The 12,885-nt window shown below is 39.7% G+C and overlaps 1 protein-coding gene across 2 annotated transcripts in view; it reads left to right on the forward strand.

The window, feature by feature from the left end:
- The window catches only part of pspc1 (paraspeckle component 1), a 110,004-nt gene that overhangs the window by 95,780 nt on the left and 1,339 nt on the right, over positions 1-12,885 (forward strand). For both annotated transcript variants that reach the window (XR_007262332.1, XR_007262333.1), the window contains one exon: positions 12,531-12,657. The gene's annotated coding sequence lies outside the window, so the exon portion shown is untranslated. The remainder of the gene's footprint in view (positions 1-12,530; positions 12,658-12,885) is intronic.

The raw sequence follows: 12,885 nt of genomic DNA on the forward strand, positions 1-12,885 counted from the left end.
TCCCCCCAGAAACCCCCATCTGCTAGGACACTGGTCACAGTGTGGTCCAAATGAAGCCCATCCTAATGGAACAGATCTCGCTCTCCCCACTGGTGTCAGTGCCCTGTTTAAAACCCATTTCTCCCACAACAATCTTTTGAGCCATGCATTTCACCTATCTAATTTTAATTACAAATGCCATTCTGCCCATGGCTCAGGTAGCAATCCAGAGATGATTACCTTTCGTGATCCTTTTTTTTTTAATTTAGCCCTGGGCTGCCTGTAATCCCTCACCAGAACCACTTGCTCAGACATACCTATGTTGTTGGTATCTACATGGACCACGATAACTAGATCCTACCCCTCCCACTCCACGTTCTTCAGCCGTGAAGAGAAACCTTCAACCTGGGGCTAATACTTTGTACTTTTCTGACATTCAGGATCCCAAAATTTCAAGCATCCTTTCCTCTCCTCTTCCTATTTCTGCATGATTTCTTCAAATTTTACATTTAGGGGTCGATCAGCTCAATTACCTGGATGTCTGGTTCATGCTTCAGTCATGCCAATAGCGTCAGTTGACTTCCTACATCGAGTGAGGTTACCATGAAGAGCTCTCCTCGATCCTTTCCCTTGCCTGAGGCATGGTGACCTCAGGTTTACCACCAACAGTCATCTCTCTCTAATGAAGTAGTAGGACTATGGTTACTTTACCTTCTTCCATTCATCCTGCAGAAATTCACTAAGGCTCCTCTAGAAAACACTTTCCAAATTCGTGACTGCTATCATCTAAAAAGATGAGGATAAGCAGCAGATATGAGAACACCACCACCTGTACATTCCCCTCTAGGTTCCACACCATCTTAGTTGGAAATATGTCACCATTCCCTCCATTCCACTGCATAATAATCTTGGAACACTACTGCCCCAGATGGACTGCAGCTCTTCAAGAAGGCAGCTCACTACCTTATCAAGGGTAATTAAGAATGGACAATAAACACTGGCACTGCCCACATCCTTGATTTTTTTTAAACCGAGCTGTTTGCTGTTTCTTGCCTACAATTTCATCTTTGATGAAATTATCAAGAGAAATGAGTTAGCACCAAAATATGGGATGCTATTAGGAATAGACCATGAAAGCTATTGACTGTTGTAGGTAAACTTATTATAGTAATTTCTGTTTAGTTATTCAAAATCTGCTTCTATTGTCATTTTGAAATTGTCTTTCAAGTGTCTTTTAGTGTTAACGTGAGAAAATCATTAGGGGGCAAGATTGAGACCCCGGGTTTGCAGTGGAAAGAAATTGAATCTGTGTGGAGATTGCTGTGGTAACGTAACCTGGAAGTTCTCCTAAAATAGCGAACAAAATCGCCTAAGATACACAGACCTAGCAGTGTCTGTGGAGAACGAAAAGAATTGAGTTCTTTTTGGTGAAATATCTAACCATTTTTTTTTCGAACTTCAGGTTCTGGGCAACAGCTGTGCTCTTGTCATTTACACATCTCTCAGACTTTTGTTTTTGTCCCATTATTACGCCCTTTCTCTGATCTCATCTCCCTTCTATCAAGTGTCAGTTCATTGGCAGAAGCACTATTTGTTTTTCACACTTACCCTTTGCATCTGTGCTTAAACGCGGTTGTTTCTCCTTTTCTATCTGATTCAAGTTTCCTGATTATTTTCGGCATTTTGCATTCCTATTTTAAAGTTCCACTATCTTCAATATTTGGGAGTTTTAAAAGTGAGGAAAACGGAGAGACGTGGTCTTCCATTCTCATTTAAATTTGCCCCGATTTGTTCTTGATGCCTCGACCTTTTATTGCGTCCGTTTTATCTTATTCGATTTAAATTGTTTGAATTTTTCTCTTATTCTGGACGCTCCTTCTCGGGTCCAAGCGTCCAGCTCGGTCAACGCAATGTGAAATGCTACAAGCCGTCTTTTGTTCGCTTGGGAAAATGCTAAACAGAGGCAGCGAGTGAGTGCTGCACCTTTTTAAAAGATTCAGACACTCCAGTATCGCAGTGTTTTGTTTTTAAATGCAAATGTTTTTAAGTGATCAAACAAGCATTGGAGGGGAACTTTGGTATCTCCACATTTTTCGGAGACCCCGGCGAAAATGACATGGAGTCGAAATTTCCACAGACAAGAACACTAGATCGGAAGGGCTTTTCACGCTATTGAACGCGCGGCCTTAAACTAGTTTCTGTGTCAAAAATAATATCGAAATCTGTGTTTGGCGGCGTCTTTCTGCATCGGGACCAGAGCCGGTTAGATAAAAGCGACAAGCCGGGTGATTGAGTGTTTCCCTTTGCTGCTTCGTATAGTTGGAGCCGTTCAGTTATTTTGTATTTCATGGGGCGAGGTCAGTGCTATATTCGGAGCGTTTGAAGTCCACGGTAAGTATTGTACAGTGGGAAAGACGGCTTGAATTTAGAATGAGACGGTCCTTATTCCAGTGTAGTTGGGAGTTGCACATGCTTCAATATAATTCCAATGAAGTTAAATAAAACAAGTACTGCGGACAAAGTTAGACCTACATAGTCCATCTCTTGAATAACTACCAAACTGACCCTATGCTTAGCGCTACACTGTAGCACGAAGTACGCTTTCCACCCCGCCCCCCTCCAAGACCCTGATCTGGCTGGGACCCAAGCCACCTGTGACTGGCCCCAACCAGACCCCCATCCTATTGCTTTCCTTTGAAGGTTCTGCGCTCCAAAGAACTGTCAGAATGTAAGTATGGCCCCGCATTTCTGATGGAGCCCTGAATGGGATAATCGCCTCTCTTAAATGTGGATCGTCATCGTTTTGGTTTTTTTCAATATACACCTCCTGGACAAATGCAGTCCGCTGTGCGAATGTGGGTTTCGTGTAGCTTCACGTCACAAAGGTATTTTTTGTAGTGACTGTCCAGGATACAAGCTGAAGTATCCACCGTCCAGTGGAAAACTTTACTTATTCAAAACATTACAAAACTCTCTCTGTATTATCACTACTTTTATAAACAAAAATATCTTCACATCCAGTGGAAACTGAAGTTCTTATTGAGCTGTTCAAAGTAAGCTATTCTGCCACTGCATCAAATTGTATAAGTTTTTTTGTACGTTTTAAAGAGATAGGAGTTGTATTGTGTTCTAGCCAACATTTATCTAACAGTCAACATTACCAAAACCAATTAGACATTATCACGCTGCTGTTTGTGAGAGTTGTGTACAGTCTTTTTTTTTGTGGTGTTGGATTAGAACAGTGACCACACTTTGTAATGCTTCATTTATCTGTGAAGCCCTTTAAGAGAAACTGAAGTAAGAAATGCAACAAAAGCAAAGTGCTGGAGAAACTCAACAGGTCTGGCAGCATCTACAGAGAGAAACAATTAACATTTTGAATCTTTGAAGCTAGATAAATGAAAATAATTTTGAATGGCATTTAGTACAGTTTCATCTAATTTTAAATCTGAGCTAGTCACTGGGCTGCTATACAAGCAATATTTTAGCCATATACACTACTTTTAGTGGAATTGTCTTTCATGAACTCAATGCTCTTACATCTTATCAAATAAATACTGTTCATTAATCAAGGAAGTAGTCTGATCAAAAAGTCCCTGCTTTACATCTTTTAGCATTTGTTCTTGCAAAGTGTATGATCATAAGTCCAATACAGAATCTGTGATAATCATTTATTAAAATGAAATGCAATTAGCCACTTTGGGATTCCCAATTAGTATTAAAGGCCAGTGTGTTGGGCAACACTGTTTACTGCAAACCAGTTCTTTCAGAACACCTGAATTATATACACACTTGTCATCACCCTTAAAGAGAAAAGAAAACCGTATGCAGTACTTGTTTCTGGTCAGCAATTTAATTTTATTTAATGTACTGAGATGCCAAATTATATCCAGAAATAGAGGGTAACCAAGGACTATAACAGCAAGGACCTGGAGATGTTTAACAATGGCAAAGTATTGACACAACTTAAAGGACATAAATTTGATATTCCTTGAAGCTGATGTCCTCCGTCCCAGAGAGCTGAAGAAATAGTGGCTGTGATTTCCTTATTTGTTATAATTTCCAAATATTCCTTGAGTTCTAGAATACTCCCAGTGAATTGGAAATTTGCAAAATAATTCTAAGAAACAACAGAAGTAAAGGTTTGTTAAACTTGTGTCTGTTATCTGGAAGACGTTAGAATATCTTATTGTGGAAGTCTTAACAATGCACTTATCAAAGGTGGCCATTACATCTGTGCACAGTCATCTGTCACTTATTCTTGTGTGGTTTGGAGCCTGATATCAGACCTGTGTGGTTTTCCATAGTGTGAACAAGGATAATTGTCTTTTTTAATATTCATTTGTGGGAGGGAGGTGTTGCTGGCTGGCCAGCATTTATCCCTAGTTGCCCTTGAGAAGGTGATGGTGAGCAGCTGCCTTGACCCATTGCAGTCCACCTGCTGTGAGTTGACCCACAGTGCCGTTAGGGGAGGGAGTTCCAGGATTTTGACCCAGCATCAGTGAGGAGACGGCAATATATTTCCAAGTCAGGGTGGAGAGTGCCTTGAAGGTGGTGGTGGTGGTGTTCCCATATATCTGCTGCCCTTCTAGATGGAAGGGGTCATGGGTTTGGAAGGTGCATCTTGTAGATAGTACGCACTGCTGCTACTGAGTGTCAGTGGTGGAGGATGTACGTGTAATGTCAATCAAATGGGCTGTTTTGACCTGGATGGTTTCGAGCTGCTTGTGCGTTGTTGGAACTGCACTCATCCAGGCAAGTGACATGTATGTGCTTTGTAGACAGTGGACGGGCTTTGGGGAGTGAGGAGGTGAGTTACTCGCCACACCATTCCTAGCCTCTTACATACTTTTTGGTTTGTCTGTTGTCCTTTGTGGTGTGTCTACTTTTGCAGTTTGAAGGAAACAGAGATATTAATTAAGATTGCACCCCAGGTAGATTTTTTCCCTCACTCTATGTGGACTTGCCACATTTGCTGAGATGCACCTTCAAGGAATGCTCAGATTTAAATCTTGGCCTACCTGACAGCTTTAAATTGTGTGTGCATAATCACTTTAAGAATTTTGTTGTCTGTCATGTGTACTACATGTCCACTCCACGTGGGCTGGGTTCTGCTGATAAGAGATTCTATTTCCAGGTAATTCAGCTCTTTGAAGGACCCCTTTGTTGAAAATTTTGTCCTCATGCCCTGATTTTCTGAATACATCTCCTGTATTGCTGCTTAATATGTCTGGAGTGTCGGTAGTCCTTGTTTTACAAGCATACAGGAGTTTTAATTGTTATTTAAGTCATCATTTTTCACCAACTTCTCTTCCTCCCTAATTTTAATGGGACTGAAATCTAGCCAGAACAGAGTTGAAATAATCAAGGATGTTCTTCCTGATTTACTTCTATCTGTCATTGTTCCGCCACCCTTGGTGAGCCAGTGTCTTTGAGCCAGGTCATTTCCCAAAATAAAATCAATTCCTCCTTTTAGAAATTTTATTTTACTACTCCCAATTATGACTTTTTCAATTACCATGCCACTCTTTTTAATACAATTCTGTATACTGAAGTTTGAAACCTCCCATGTATATCTCCCAGCTTTTTCTTCATTATTGCCTCTGAAAGACATTATATCATCAGCAAGCATGAGTGACAGACTTGCTCCAATGTTTACTTTTCTTTTGGTTTACCTCTTTGATTACTGTTATATTGGTAGAGGGACCTGGGATTCTGTGCATACATCACTTATGGTGATAGGGCAATTTGTGAGTGTAGTAACAAAATGTAAAATATCCTGGGCTTTATTCATAGGAACATTGATTATAAAAACAAGGATGTTACTTTAAACCTGTATAAAACACTTGTTTGGCTTCAATTGGCGTATTGCATCCATTTCTTGACACCACAATTTAGTAAAGATGTGAAGGCATTAGAGAGAATACAGAAAACATTCACGAGAATGATCCTGGAGATTAGGAACTTCAGTTACGTTCTGTTCACTATTTGAACAGCAAAGTCTTTTTCCCCTTCGTTCTGTTCTCTCCATTCCCACCACCACCACCACCACCACCACCGCCCCGCCTAGTTAAAGCCTAGTTACTTAAGCCTAAACATCTGAAGGCATGACTAATGAGATGAAAAGATGTGTAAGAAGCCAAAGTTGGACAAATATACCAATCACAGCTGAGAAAGTCTTGGAAGTGAGGAGGAACCAAGCTATTTGGGCCTCAGTGAGAATTTTAAATTGAAGGCATTAAAAATGAGAAGGCATACAGCTCAACAAGCACTGTGTGATCACTATAACAGCACTTCCCAAAGTTTCTCTCTGTAATTTTGTGTAACTGGAGCATAAAGATTTTGGGGCATATGAGAGCTGTTGTTCAGAGGAGCTGAGAAGGAGCAAGGCTTTAGCTATTGAGTATTGGGGTAGTCGTTGAAAAAGCAGGGTTTTTGTCATTTCACATGCTTGTTTTGTAGCATTGGTTATCAAGTCTTTTTGGGCCATACCAGTATGAATTAAAGAGGCTGTTGCGATCCACAAGGCATTCCACGTTTTAGGGACTTCTAGTGTTGAATTAAGGCAGCCATAGTGTACAAAGAATGGGAAACCAGTCAGAAGAGTGGTTTAGTGGAGTGCAAAGTTGTCCTGAATGAGTATTTGTTTTTGGCAGAAGATTGAAAACATGCAGGTAGCTCTGCTATAAGACATGTTTGTTAATGCAAATTGGCTGTAATGCGATTAATGAATAGTGGATACTGTTTGGATAAAGCAAACTTGCTGCTGTACAGGTATAGTGATTTTTCTATTGTGAGGTCACACAAGAATGCAACTACTGCATTATAGGAGAACTACCTGTTGAGAATGCTACATCAGTGGAAGTAAGCATTTTAGATAATGATAATTAGGTTCAGCAAGCAAAGCAATTGCTTGAAGGATTGATCCTCTGGCACCACGCATAAGAGGGGTGGATGGAGAGAACGGAATGAAGAGGAAAAAGACTTTGCTAGAATTGCTACGGTTATGATCTGATGGCTCATACAGATACCAAATGAGGGCAGTCATGTTCTCAGATGAAAATTAGGTGTTGGAAAAGAATGGGGTGGTTAGAAGGGCAGAGTGGTCAAGGAAACAAGAGGTTTCAGTTACCTGTAACCTATGGAAAGTTACTAATTGTGCCAAGTCTGGTTCTGTCATGTTTTGGAAGTGAAGGACTTGGAATTCATAAACACTTGGAGAGGAAAGGCTTGGGGGTGGTGGTTTGAAGATAAAGTAGTAGTTGCAAGGACATTTAAGGGTGGCTTATTTTCAAGGGAGGTTGAGGAAACCACTGCATTGGTAGCTAGAATGTTGATTGGGAAAGAGGTATGGTCAGGGTTAATTAGGGAATTGGAGAACATGGAGTAGAGGAACAGGTCAGCATACTTATCCCCAAGCAAACGTGTTGCTAACATCTGCTATCAGAAATTACTGTAAGAATGGAGTGACGGAACACTACAAGGTTTTGCTTGTCCAAGATTTATAAAAGGTAGATCCTGCAGACAAATCTCATGTGTATTAAAAAGGACAGAATATATGATGGTGTTATGAGCTTCCAGAAAACAGTTTATTAGAGTTCTCTGCTGAATTGTTAGCTGACATTTAAAGCCATGGGATTTGAAGGAAGGTTATTGCCAGAGTTCGGAAATGGCCGAGTGGCAAGAGACCAGAGTTGAGATAATGGCCAGGAATAGGACTAGTGGTTTTTTGGTAGAGGTATTGGCCTTACATGTTCACATCTTTAGTGTGTGTTAGAATGCCAGATATCCAAATTTATTTGCTTACAATGTCTGCCTCAAAGTAGATGGAAGCATAAGATTATAGAACAAATTTCACTGGGGGCAAGTTTTGAAACTTCATGAAACTGCAAACAGGAGTAGGCCATTCAGCCCATCGAACTCTACCTGCCATTAAATATTATCATGGCCAGCCAAACATTTCAATGCCTTTTACCCACACTATCCCTGTAACCCTTTAATGCATTGATAATCAGGTTGATCAACCTCTAATTACACTTAAAGACTGAGCATCCAGAGCTCTGATGTAGGAAATTCCAAAGGTTCACCATCATCTGAATAAGAAATCTCATCTCAGTCTTGAATGGCATCGCCCTTATTTTTAAATTGTGTCCCCAGTTCAAGCCTCCCCAGGTAGGGAAATAGCTTACCTGCATCTACCCTGTCTTATCTTTAAGTAATTTGTAGGTTGAAGAAATGAGAGATGATCTTATTGAAAAACCCTAGAAAATACAGGCCCAGTTTCCCCAATCTGTCTTCAAACGATGGTGCACCATCCTGGGAACAAGTCTGCTGAACCTTTTATTGCACTCCCTCAATGACAATAATTCCTTTTGTAAGAAAAGGAAATTAAAACTATGCATAGTATTCCATGTACAGTCTTACTAAGCTCCTATACAATTGAAGCAAGGTGTTACTACTCCTGTACTCAAACCCTCGTACAATAAAGGCCAACATTCCATGAGCTTTCCTAATAACTTGCTGGGCTTGTACGTTAGCCTTTAGTGACTTACTAATAAGGACACCCGAGTCCCTTTACACATCTACACTTTTTCCAATTTTTCTCAGTTTTAGAAATACTCTGCACATCGGTTTTTCCTACCAGAATGGAGAACCTCACATTTTTCCATGTTATATTCCATTTGCCATGTTTTTGCCCAATCACAGCTATCCAAAACCTGATAGTGGGGTGACATTTGCAAACTTCCAATCCGCAGGAATCATTTCCAAAGTCTAAAATTTTCCCTATTTATCTTTAATTTTATCTAAATTGATTAACAGTGCATCTACTATTTCTAGCCACCACCTTCAACATTCTGAGATGTAGAAAATCAGGTTTCAGACATTTATCAACTTTCAGCCCCATTAATTTCTTCAGTACAATGTTCATAATTTTCTTCAACTCCTCATTCTCCCCAGTCACTGTGATCTCTAATTCTGGGAGATTTTTTGCACTTTCCTCAGTGAAAACAGACACTAAGTAGTCATTTAGCATTTCTACCATTTGTTTTCCCTGATCAAATTCACTTAATCCTGCTTTAAGTAGACACACCTTTGTCTTAGCCAAATGTTTTCTTTCACATACTTGAAACTTTTACAGTCCTTTCTTTTTGCTTGATTACATGTGTATTCTTTCTGTCATTACTTTTTTGGACCTCCTTTTGTGTTCTAAAAACTTCCAATATTTTAATTTATTACAATGGCTGAAGACTTTATAAGCCTTTTATTTTTGTACAATCCTTTACTTCCTTTGTCAGCCCTGTTTGACAGATCTATTTTTGAATTTTTGTACCTTTTTAAGGAAGGTGTGGTTGTTCTAAGTCATGTAATTAGACAATGGACAGTCTTTAAAAAACTATGTACAGCTCTGCCGCATGCTTTCCTAATTTTCCTTATTCAAATTTAACATCCTTGCTTCAGATTGGTGACTGTGTAAAATTGTGTTCATGCACTTATGCTTGAAGGTTCTTTTGTAAAAGTATTAATTAGCCCTTTTTCATTACATGAGATCTAAAATAGCTTGTCTTCTGGTCTGGTCCTCAACGTACTGCTCCAGATAACCCACCCAAGAAAATTGTCCTTTTATAGCTTTGGTGCTCATTTGGTTTACCCACTCTATGTAGATTGGAGGCAACCATGATAACTGTGGTGCCTATGCTATATGCTTCTCTCACCTCTTCATTAAGAACTCGACTTTATCACTGCTATTTGGTGGTCTATAAACAACTCCAATCAATGTCTGCTGCTTCTTTGGTTCACCCGAAGTCCACACATTCTTCTGATCTGAGATCCTCCCTGAATATACTGATCCCATCTCAGTAGCACAACTTCGTGTTTTTTGACCTCCTAAATGACAAGTATCCTTAAATGTTCAGTTCTCCGTCCTGTTCACTATACGGCCATGTTTCTGCAATGACAGGTATATCATATTTAATTATCTCTTTCTCCTTTTACTGTGAATGTATCCAAAAATGGAGGGAAGCAAGAAGTGGGTAACTACAGGCCAATTAACCTACTATCCATTGTTGAGAAAGTACTGGAATTGATTATAAAGAAGTGATAGCAGAACATTTGGAAAATCATAATCTAATCAAGCAGAGTGAGCATAACTTCGTGAAAGGAAAATCATGTCTGATTTAATAGCTTTTCAAGGAAGTCTCAATTAGAGTGGATAGAGGGAACTAGTAAATGTGTTGTATTTTGGATTTCCAGAATGTATTTGACAAGATACCTCTCAAAAGGTGGCATGGATAGAGAATTGGGCAGGATACACTAAGGGGTTCTCTTTTTTTTTGGCTTAGTGATTCATGACCAGTAGGGTTTCACAGGGATCCGTGCTTGGACCATAACTGCTTGCAAATATATATTAATAACTTTAAGGAAGGAAGTGAATGTATTGTAGCTAAATTGGCAGATGCCACAAAAACAGGTGGAAAGGCAAGTTGCAAGTGGAATACAAACACATGAGTTAAGTAAGTGGGCAAATAGAGTATCATGTGAAGTTGTTCATTTGGAACGGAGAAAAAGTACATTTATTGAAATGAAGAGTAGCATCAGAAAGTTGCAACACAAAGGAGTTGGGGGTACTTGCACACAAAACTCAAAGCTAGCACACCACAGGTAATCAGGGAAAACAAATGGAATGTTGGTCCTTATTTCAAAGGTATGAGAATAGCCAAGTCATACTACAACTGTGCAAGGTTTGGTAAAACCATACCTAGAGTACGATGAGCAGTTTTGGTCCCCTTATTTAAAAAAGGATTGAACCCCACAAAGGGTGGTATGGTTAGTAAGTTTGCAGATGAACAAAATTGGAGTTGCAGTGGACAGCAAAGAAGGGTACCTCAGCGTACAACAGGATCTTGACCAGATGGGCTGAGGAGTGTAATTTAGATAAATGTGAGGTGCTGCATTTTGGAAAGGCAAATCAGAGCAGGACTTATGCACTCCGAGGTGTCTTTGTTTAGCGACACTCCCCAGTTCCTTACTATTAAGTGTAAGTTCATAGTTCAATGAAAGTGGAATCACAGGTAGAAAGGATAGTGAAGGCATTTGGGATGCTTGCCTTTATTGGTTTGTGCATTGAGTACAGGAATTGGGAGGTCATGTTGAGGCTTTCACAGGACATTGGTTAGGCCACTACTGGAATACTGCATGCAATTCTGGTCTGCTATAGGAAGAATGTTGTGAAATTTGAAAGTGTTCAGGAAGGATTTACAAGGATGTCATCAGGACTGGAGGGTTTGAGCTAAAGGGAGAGGATGAATAGGCTGGGGCTCTTTTCCCTGGAGCGTCGGAAATTGAGGGGTGATCTTATAGAGGTCTACAAAGTAATGAGGGGCATAAATAAGGTAAATAGACAAGGTCTTTCCCCAGGGTGGGGGCATCCAAAACTAGAGGGCATAGGTTAAAGGTGAGGGGGAAAAGATTTAAAAGGGACCTAAGGAGCAAGTTTTTCACGCACATGGTGGTGTGTGTACGGAACAAAGAAGGTGGTGGAGACTGGTACAATACAACATTTAAAAGGCATCTGGGTGGATATATGAATGGAAAGGGTTTAAGAGGGATTTGGGTCAAATGCTGGCAAATGGAACTAGATTTATCTAGGCTATCTAGTCGGCATAGAGGAGTTAGACCAGAGTCTGTTTTCACGCTATTACAGCTGACACTTTAAAAAAAAAAAAAAGAGAATATTTAAAGAGAGAGAATATTTAAAAACCCATTTGGGAAGAGATAGAGTTTCTCCCAATTTTCGTTTTTTCTACTGATTGGGAAACAGACTGTCAGCCCTGCATTCTAAAACTTTAGAGCCAGACCTTCCAGGAGTAAAATTATGGAATACTACTACACATTCACAGGATGGAAAACTTTTGAACACTTCACCTACAAATGGCAATTGTTCTAGATTAATCTTAATAATAAATACTGAGATTTGTTCTGCCACTTTCCGTAATGCTGTTGGAAAGACATGTGCTTTCATTAAATGGCAGTCTGGGGAGCTAAATGCCTGTCCATCAGTTTCATAGGAAACTGAGATGGAACAAGAGGTAACTCTTATAAGCACAGGGGCATATGAAATTCGAGAAATGCCAGGGGTGTGTGAGGTCTTGTTTGGTGGGAAAAGGAAGGTGAGTTGCACTGGACAGAATAAACAGTCTTTGTCCATGAAGTCTATGCATCTTGTTGCCATTGAGGGTGGAGAGGGTATGGAAGGGGATAGATGGTTATTCTAGTCAGGGGATTTAGGGAAATGATCAGATGTGGCTTTCTTTGAAAATAAGGGAGGCAATTTCATGAATGGCAAAATCAAGTGGGCAAGTGCAAATGGGAGGTTGGGGGGGGTATCAGTAAAATCAGGTGAGTCAAATGTTACTTTATCTTGTGATCTAGTCCTTTTGCAATTCAATCACACTTAATAAATGTAGCTTGCTTATTAAGTATAACATTTAAAAGTAAGTAATATTGATTTGGGTAGTTATGCTCCTTTTTCACAGAGTTTCTTCTATTTCTAGGTAATTTCAGTTTAAAGGACGGATGACATTTGAATACACAGATGCTCCAAGCTCAGTATTTTTAATACAACCTACCAAATGTGCCAGATTCAGAAATTCCAAAGACTTCATTGAATGAAAGTACCAGGTAAACACATGTTTTTCACTTTTAAGTAGTGCTACATACTCCTGTATTTTGATGAAGAACTTGCATTTACATTACACCTATTACTTTAGGATGCATCTAGCATTATTGTTGAGTCAGCCTTTTTGTACAGCAGTATCAATGTATTACTCAAAACTAAACATAATCAAATGGTCTAACAATAAGAAAACTCATCAGTCATAAATGCACTTTTCTACTCTTCCAGAACTT

Source organism: Rhincodon typus, chromosome 6 (assembly GCF_021869965.1).
Source record: "Rhincodon typus isolate 14 chromosome 6, sRhiTyp1.1, whole genome shotgun sequence".
Classification (NCBI taxonomy): Eukaryota; Metazoa; Chordata; class Chondrichthyes; order Orectolobiformes; family Rhincodontidae; genus Rhincodon; species Rhincodon typus.